The sequence below is a fragment of the Myotis davidii genome, unplaced genomic scaffold (assembly GCF_000327345.1).
Source record: "Myotis davidii unplaced genomic scaffold, ASM32734v1 scaffold3505, whole genome shotgun sequence".
In the NCBI taxonomy this organism is placed as follows: domain Eukaryota; kingdom Metazoa; phylum Chordata; class Mammalia; order Chiroptera; family Vespertilionidae; genus Myotis; species Myotis davidii.
In genome coordinates, this window is record NW_006295784.1 from 35874 (window position 1) to 45490 (window position 9617).

Below are 9617 nucleotides of genomic sequence, written 5' to 3' on the forward strand. Positions count from 1 at the left end.
TGCTTGCACCCACTGATAGTGCCAAGCGATTGGGACGGGCAATGGACACCGGCAGTGGGTGTGAGCAGGGCCAGCACTGGCAGTGGATGTGAGCGGCAGCTCTGATGCCGGCAGCGGGTGCAAGCAGGGTTGTAGCTGGCAGTGGGTGCGAGAGGTGGCTGCTGGCCCCATTCACCCCTCAGGAGCAGAGGGAGGTGGAGAAGCCCTGAGGGGTGATTGGGGCTGGCAACCGTCACTCACACCCACTAATGGAAGCCGGGCACCTACAGCGGGTGTGAGTGGCAGCTACAGCACCGGCAGAGGGTGCATGCAGGGCTAGCACCAGCAGCAGGTGCAAGTGCCAGGCAGGACCTTAGCATGTGGGAGCAAAGAATTTTCAGTAACCACTAGAGGCTTGCCCTGATGACAGTGACTAGTGCCCAGACTTGGTCTGGCAGCCCTGCTCACCTGCTCCACCATCCCACTGCAGCCAATGCCCACCATGTTCTGTGCTCTGCTGCCTGCTTCTGATGCCCACCATGTTCTGCACGTGCCCCCTGGTAGTCAGCACACATCATAGCGACTGGTTGTTCGGTTGTTCTTCTGTCCAGTCTATTTGCATATTAGCTTTTTATTATATAGGATTAAGCTAAAAATTGAGCTGGAAGGTTCAAATTATAATATGGTGGGATGATGAGGGCATGGCAGGGCTGGGGGGTTAGGGAGGGCTCAAAGTCCTAGACCAGGGGCCAGGATTTCGAGTGTTACCCATGGCTATCTTCTTCCCATTTCCAGGAGACATCAGATTTCAGGTGCTATGGATTAGCCACATGGGAGGAGCCAGGTGTGCTGTGCATGGTGGGAAAGATTTATTAGGGGTGATTAGAAAAAGCAGATGGAGGATGATGAGAAGACTTGACAGGGTAAAGACAGGAAGGGCATTGGAAAAGCCACACAGCCTGATTCCAAAGCTCTAATTCAGACAGTCTTGGGTTCCAATGTTCGTTCCATCACCTATTAGTACAGTGTGTGGCACATAGGAGGTGCCTAGTAATTACTTGCTAAATGAATGAATGGTGACCTTGACCAGCTCACTTATTCTATCTGAGCCTCAGTTTCCTCATCTGTAAGATAAATAGTAGCTATTATTTTTATTATTTCGCCTGTGTTGTGTCTCCCCACACCTGTATTAGCTTGCTGGCCCATCTTCCCAACCCTGCACTGGAGAGGTTGCCATACTAAGTAAGTCTCCTTCATTAAGTGTCAGAAAGGGCAGATGTGCACAAGGCCTTCTCTTTTGTCTTGTGTCCTCCCCCTGCTCATCCTTACCTCCTGGCCCCATTTGTTTCCTTTTCTATCACAGGCAAACTTGCAGTACAGTCTGGGAACTCAGAGCAATTGTAGAAACCTTACAATTCCAACACATAGACATGTACAACTCACCCAACCCTTCCCTGCCTCCACCTTCAGAAGGTTGGTCCTGGGCTGCAACGTGAAGCTTTTTCCCCTCTAGGGATCTTTACTTGATTCAAATGTCATCAGCAACAGGGAGTAGAAAACCTCTACCCCTGCATCCCCATGTAGAGCTACCCAGTAACTTGGGAAGCTAGCTGCCTCTGGAGATTGATCACATCATCACTGTTCCAACTATGGAAGATGCCCTGTGAACCAACCCCTCTGGTATATGCTAACCAGAGTAAAGGCAAACAAGTGTGAGCACATGAAGATGGTGTGAAGATGATTTTATAGTAGTGGTCATGAGCTAGGCTGAATGTTCCACTCTCTAACCAACACTTCCTGTGAGCAATGATATATATCCTTAAGATTCATTGGTATGAGAAGAGCAATTTGTGGGAGCAAAACATAGCTTTTCTCTGTATGAAGCTGAAAGCTTTAATTGACTTTATGATTTTATTTTTGTCTTTTATCGCTGTTGGATAGACTAATGGGCAGATAAGGTGAAGTCTAAATCTGCCAGTTCCTCCAGTCATCCTGTAGCATGTGGAATGCATCTCTATAAGAGGAACCTCTTCAGATTTGATCTCCAATAGGTTAAAAATCACATCTTTTGTGCTTCTAAGGGATGTGGTGGGGAAGAGAAAAAAACCCAAGCTTCAGGGGCTGAACAAATTTAACTAGACAAGCTCTCCCATGGAATGGAGCTTTCACCCATCCACTCCCTCATCACCATCCCACCTCCTCAAGTGAATCTGTGCCTGTGTTCCCCCTTTGTTTTTAATGGGGAGAAAGGGAGGACAAGAACAATGAGAAATGTCCAGCCTTGCCAAGGCTTTTATATGCAAGAATAAATGACAGTCTTGTAGGCAGGTTCAGAAAAATCTTTCAGAATGCAGAAAATTCAGCAGCCTTTCCACATTGACCATTGTCATGGCAACACACTATCTGATGACAGCATGCGTCACAAGACTGGAGGGGCACGGTCTCAGAACAGCAGGTTAGCCTGGCCATTTTTAGCAACATTTGGACTTCTTTGTAGCCTATTTTTTCCAGGTTTAGCTGAATTTCTTTTCAGTTATGGACTTGCGTGTCTAGAACACAAGAGCCTGTCAGTATGCAAGGGATGGCTAAATGGAAAATGTGAAGATTCCTAGTATGTATAACCACTCTACTTGCTGTCTGCCCTCTCTGGATCCTCCCTGCCCACTCTCAGCCACTTAGTTTTTTTCCTTCTCTTCATCAATTCTTTCCTATGCACAACAACTGTGACTCATCTACCAACTCGCACACTCTCATATTCTTATTTTTCCTCATTTTAATGAACAGTATCCTAGAATATTAGGGTTAGAAGAAACCTTAACAATAATCTAGTGCAATCACCTTCCCCCAATGCAGAAGCCCTTTTACTATTTGATTGGCAAAAGATTGTCCAGTCTGTATCTTGTAAGTCTCCAGTGATAGAAACCACATCCTTTTCTGGGCAGACAGTTACACGTTGGACATCTCTAATTGTAAGAAAATTATTCATTCTAACGAGTGAAAATCTGCTTTTTAAAAAATAATATCTACCCATGGGTCCTAGCTCTGTGCTCTATGACCACATCAACTCTATCTACACCCTTTGCTCTGTGACAGCCTCTCAAGGATATGAAATAGAGACCTCATGCCCCTAGGTCTTCTTTTCTCCAAAAGCCCAGCTCCTTTAACCAGACATCTTGGAGCCTGGAATCCAACTGACCTCCTGGAGCAAGCTCCTATTTGTCTAGGGCAGTGGTCGGCAAACTGTGGCTCACAAGCCACATGCAGCTCTTTGGCTCCTTGAGTGTGGCTCTTCCACAAAATACCGACTTCTACGCACAGGCCATGAAGTTTCAATCGCACTGTATGTGTGCGCCCGCACATGGTATTTTGTGGAAGAGCCACACTCAAGGGGCCAAAGAGCCACATGTGGATCGCCAGCTGCAGTTTGCCGACCACTGGTCTAGGGTCTTTTAAAAGTGAGGCTTTTAGAAATCTAAAAGTACCAGCATCTGTGAGCCACCTTGCCCTGGTGACTCACACTGAGCTCTGTGTTGAGTAAAATCCCTAACTCTCTTTCAGAGAAAATGATGCTAAACCTTGTCTTTCCAACTTGTATGTGTCCAGTTGCTTTTGAGAACCCATTTCTTGGTTCATACATTTTTCCCCACTTTAATTTCATTGTGTTGCAATCAGAATATTGCTTTCACCTGTTAGGATTTTTAAAAAATATCTTGACTTCCCCATGTAACTTAATATGTCTTCTGTGATTTTCTTTTCTTTGTTGTTGTTGTTGTTGTTGTTGTTTTTTGTTTACCAACCCTCAAACTATTTTTTTTATCGAAAATATTTAAAAATGTATTCCTCTTTTGGGTTTCTTACCTTTTCCTAGATTTCTTCCCTTTGAATTACCTTCCTTATGTTTCCTCTCACTTGTCATTTCCATTTCCTCAATAGCAAGATGTCACCACGCTCTGGAAATATGTTTTTGGGTACATGTGCAGGAAAGCATGAGGGCATACAGATATCTGCACATACGTAAATGTTAGCAAGTGGCTGCAGAGGCTTGTGTAGTTTCTGTTTCTATTGCTTTGTATGTGCTCTACCAGGATTTAGAGACTGGATGGGGGGGAAATGGCAAGGTTTGTTTGGGTACAGTCCCAAAGGAAACAGGAAATGTGTCCTGGGTCTGAGAGTGGCAGGAGGAAACTAGGGTGGGGGCACTAGTGTTAATTAGGGCTGCAACACAGTGAGAAGGACTAGAGAAGGGCCCGGAATAGAAGGATTTTATCAGTAAAGGCCTGAGAGGCTGGACAAGGGAGGAAGATTTGATTAGGAAGTGAAGACCTGTGGGGTCAGTAGCCATTGAAAGGCCAGAGGGAGGTGGCTTGAAACTACAGCATCAGGTAAAGGCTAAGGGCTATCAGATATCTTAGAGAGGCTATAAGCATTGTTGTGAGCATAACCCTATGAGTCTGACTTATGAGCTTAGATTTTTTTTTTTTATTCAAAGGAGCCTGAGACATGGAGTCCCTGCGTATGCACTTGGCTGTTGTCACCGACTGGGCTGTATTAGAGGATAGGGCCTTAATATAGCCCTGGGAAAAGACCCTAAGACCCAATGTGTCCCCTGGCACAGAGTTCTTCCTTGCTGGATTCTATTCCAATAAGGGACACAAAGTAGGAGAACTGGTTCTATCTTGATCATTATATGAATAAACATGGTGATTTCACTCTCTGGGATGGGCATTATGATACCCTAGTCTTCTCAATTCTGCTAATAATTAGAATCCAAAAAATATTCACACACATGTACACATTTAAACAGGAAAATGGGTGCCAAAACTACTTTAAATATGGCAAAATGAGTTGAGTTGTGAAGCAACAGATGGGGTTGGAAGGAGCACACTAGTGGAAAGCTGAGGGCAACATCCCCAAACAGCTAGTGGACAGTGTGATCAAGAGGGCAATAGCCTGATGATTGCCATTTCCCCTCTGTTCAGAGGCCAGAATAACTGTAAGCCAGCCTTAGGGAAGGGGAGGATAGGACAACAGCCTCATCTCTAGTGCTCTGGGAGAGACTGGGAACCTCCAGGGCACACTTTAGAACTTGTTTTCTACTGGAGGTGCCTAAACCTGAACCTTTGGTGCCCCTGAAGGTGACATTAGCTGGCCAAATGACAATCCTGACCAGAGTGGCCAGTGTAGAATTCCAACTACAACCTAGCAGGCCAAGAAGAGGTTTCCCTTTCCAATCAGTGAAATTATTAGCCACCAAAAGACAAATGGTACTTGGGGAAGCCCCACTGATGGGCCACCACAAGCTGGGTGGAAAGAAGAGGACAGGACTCAAGGGGTAGTGCTCACCTTTGATGTAGTTGAGGATTTGCTGGACTCGGTGGGGTTCATTGCGGTCTGGCCGGCAGCTTGGCGTGATTTCCAGCACATAATCAGGACCATATGCTGTGAAAAACTGTAAGGAAAAGGGAAAGGCAAAAAAACAAACTAAACTACAGAAAACCTACAAACGAAACCACATACAAACAGTACAGTCAAAAGAAACCCAGCACTATTGACAAGGCGAGGGAAGCCCAGGTGGGCGTGGCAAGATAATGCAGCAGGAAGCCCAGTCCTGGTGGTGCCATTCCCATTGTTTAAAGCAGCGGTTCTCAACCTGTGGGTCACGAGCAATGAAAACACATCCTGCATAACAGATATTTACATTACGATTCATAACAGTAGCAAAATTACGGTTACGAAGTAGCAACGAAAATAATTTATGGTTGGGGGTCACCACAACATGAGGAACTATATTAAAGGGTCGCGGCATTAGGAAGGTTGAGAACCACTGGTACTAAAGGCTCTAGTAACAGTCCACTGCTAAATTCTTTAGCTTGTTGTTCAAGGTTCTGTCTGCTCAGGTCTCAACTTTTCTCTCTAGCCTTAGCTCTTTCTGACTCCCCAGAGCTCCACTCTAGCCACACTGGCCTGCTCTGAGCTCTCCCAAATCATACCACACTTTGTCCACTCAGGATCTTTGCCATTAATCTCTCCCAGGGCCTACAAAGACTCTTCCCCAATCCCTGCTGCCTGTAAAAAAACCTCCTCATCTTTCCAGGTGCAGCTCAAATGTCACCTTTTTCACAAAGCTGTCCTTCATTCTCCATCAGTCCCCAGAGCATTCTGTTAGTATCTCTCTTATGATTATTGTTCAACAAATAGACAGTGCTTGCCTGCACATTACATGCAGGTCACTGTGCCAGCTGCTGTGGGGGTTATGAAGATGGGCGAGACCTCCTCTGGGTTCCTCTAGCTGGCACAATTTGGATAGAGATTTTTAACCAGCGACCTGATCTCTCCACACTGGATTATCAGCTTGAAGGCAGAGAGCACCTATGTCTTTTTCACCTCATTGGTTCTCACAGACCATGGCAGCTGCCTGTTAGTTCTGGCTGTCTTGAATTCCCTAACCCAGGAATGTCAAGCAAGCCTAGTTTCTCTACTTCAGTTTTTCTTCTCTGTAGTAGAGTTTATTTGTTATTAAATTCGGGGAATCAAAATAGAGGTTTTTGGATTCTATTTCTAGCTCACTAGATGACTCCTTTGACCTTTGGTAAGTCACAATATCTGATTCAGCTTCTCTATTAAGGCCCGCTTGGGGAAAACACTCAACGACAAAGGGAATCATTCAATTGGGGTAAGTATTTGAATGGGAAATATGCAAAGCTGCTATTTCTGTTTAGTTTTTAACAGAAATAGTATTTGTGCACACTCTCTGGAGAGAGAGCATATGGTCCTTAACATTATGTGCTTTCAATAGTGATATTGTTAGGCAGTAAGTAAGCCAGGGAAATTCAAATTCCCCAGAAAAAAATGGTACAGAGGGCATAAAAAAAGAGATCTTGATGTGTGTCATGAATTTGATGCCATTCAAAAAGTCTCTAAAAATAATCTAGAGTATTGCCATTGCCACCGAATTATCCTTGTTAAGAGTCTGGATGTACATCTGGCACTGTGGGAGAGGCTGTGAACAATCCCTAGGGATTCTAACAGTGTCTTTGTGGAATCCATGAGAGCAATTTGATGGGGAGATGGCTTTTGCATATTCATTACAGACAACTCTACACATTTAAATTAAAAGAAAATGTCCAAGACTTATAATGTGCCAATGCTTATAATTCCTTTTTGTGTTTTTGGTCTGACCAGAATGAAGAGAGGGACCTAGTTTTCTGCTCCTGGAGTTATTACTCTCTGATGCCTAAAGCCCTGAATTCTAGAGATAGAAGAGGTCTTGAATAGAGATAGTCTCTACCAAACCCATATATGAAACAGATAGGAGGGGTTACCTTGTGACACATCCTGAAACTACCCCCTCCCATTATGATCAAGGAAACTTGAGAGGTTTGGCCCTCTCTCCTTAGGCGGCCTCTCCTCCTCCAGAGGGTGTCAAGTAGTACACTCATTTCATGGGTATGGAAATATGGGTTTAGAGAGAGCAATAGCAGACAGGCAGCTGCAATGAAGCAGCTGCTCTGGGAAACCCAAAGCCCTGGCATCAAGGTGCATAAAAATCAGAGGCAAGGGGCCTTGCTGAGGTATAGGAGGAGGGAACCGCTGCTTCTATCTAGGAAAGGAGTACTGCTGATCCCGTCTACAAGACATGTGGTGAGGGCTGAGTGTTTGGAATAACATGTCCTCATTGTGAGTATAGGTTACATGGTTGCCTGCACTCTCCTACTCTAGTCTCCTGTTTGACCAAGAGTCAAGTGTTACAAGATGGTCAGCTGGGACCAGAACTGCCATGTAACAGAACTGACCTTTCCTGGGATTGAACCTCTTGTCCTGGTTGCATTAGCACTTGGTTTTAACCAGTAAATATCCCATTCTTTGCTGAAGTAGGCTGGCTTTAGGCAATAACCAAGCCTGGCTTCTTAAATATCTCCCCACCTTTGACAATCAAATATCATTCCCAGGTTTGCTTATTTGCACTATTCTTAGGCTAGGGGTCATGGATGATTTAAGCAAGTTCCTGTTTTGTGATCCTGTTCCACATGTCAGTTGGCTGGTCCCAGCCTTGGGAGGCTCTAGTTGGGGCTGTAGGAAGAGATAAGTACTGGGGAGGCAAAGGTGGTGTCCTGTCCGCCCCCCCCCCCGGCTTTCTCATGGCATTTTCCTGTTTCTGCATATTATGCTTTTATTTTTGCACTTGTTATAATTCTTTTCTACTGGATTATGAACTCTGCAAAGGCAGAACCTTCATCACAGTCTCTTTGCATAGCATGTAGAGTTGAACTCAAGTCATTAACATTTCTCTTTAAACTGTTATTTTAAAACTAGAGGCCTGGTGTGCAAATTCATGCACAGGTGGGGTCTGGCCGGCCTGCCCCAAAGGGGGCTCATCAGGACAGGCTGGCGGGGGGGAGGGGCTGTGGGCAGTTGGCTGGCTGGCCCCACCCCTGATCGGGGTGCTGGGGGCTGATTGGGGTCTGGGCCAGCCAGGGGGAGGGGCTGATTGGTGCCTGGATCAGGCCAGTTGGCTGCCGCAGGGTGCGTCATAGCCACTGGTCGTTCCGGCCGTTCTGGTCATTCTGCCATTCCAGTCGCTGGGCTTTTATATATATAGATCATGTTAAATTAAATTAATTCATAAAAGGTTTAACTGATTGTTGAGTTAATTCTGTGGAATAATGAAAAGAGCCAACTTACAGCATTAACAGCTTTTCTAGACTATTGAGGTAGAATGATGAAATGAAAAGAGTCCTGGTTTTAGAGTCCAGCCAGAGCTGTATTTTTTTTTTAATATATTTTATTGATTTTTTACAGAGAGCAAGGGAGAGAGGTAGAGAGCCAGAAACATCGATGAGAGAGAAACATTGATCAGCTGCCTCCTGCACATCTCCTACTGGGGATATGCTCGCAACCCAGGTACATGCCCTTGACCGGAATCGAACCTGGGACCTTTCAGTCCGCAGGCCAACGCTCTATCCACTGAGCCAAGCCGGTTTTGGCCAGAGCTGTATTTTTGTATCCAGATTTAGGTGTGTGCCTCAGCAGAGTTGCTTAATCTCTGTTTTGTCATTGCTACCAGAGAGATGATAAGTGCTGATCTGGCTAGGCTGTTAGGAATCACAGATAATATACACTTAGTAGGATTTCAGTAATGTAAATTCCTTTCTCCTGGGGCAAGAAGCTCTTGCCTAACTGGTGCCTCACATACACCCTGGGGGATGTTGGGCCAAGCACTTGGAGCTATGATGAAGAAGAATCTGTTCCTCCTGCCAGACAAAAGCCAGGAGCCCCAGAGTCTTCCCTACTTGCTTAAACCATTAGCTTTGCTTAGGGCCTGTTGAGAAACTGGCTTCTTTAACAGTTTCCTGCCCTATGCTCCTGCCACTTGTTATTTACTGGAGAGATGGAAAGGAAATCTGATCACATAAGGTAAAAGAGATGTTAGGGTGCAGAGATTTGGGTAGCACTAGAAATAGCTTGAGGCCTCACCCTGAAACTGCCCTCCAGCCCTTAAGAGGAAAGGGAATGGACAAGCAGCAATCCCATTCCCAGACAGATAGAGTAGGATGAAAGAGGTCAGTGGCCTTCCAGTGAAAACACTGGCTATGATCTCAGTAAAGGAAGAAGGGAGTGGCTAGTTCTTCTCCATCTAA

The 9617-nt window shown here is 45.4% G+C and overlaps 1 long non-coding RNA gene across 1 annotated transcript in view; it reads right to left on the reverse strand.

Annotated features, from left to right (window-relative positions):
• The window catches only part of LOC107184187, a 29121-nt gene extending 23697 nt beyond the window's left edge, over positions 1-5424 (reverse strand). The window contains exon 1 of the long non-coding RNA XR_001515019.1: positions 5323-5424. This is a non-coding gene — a long non-coding RNA (uncharacterized LOC107184187). The remainder of the gene's footprint in view (positions 1-5322) is intronic.
• Positions 5425-9617: the final 4193 nt, after the last annotated feature.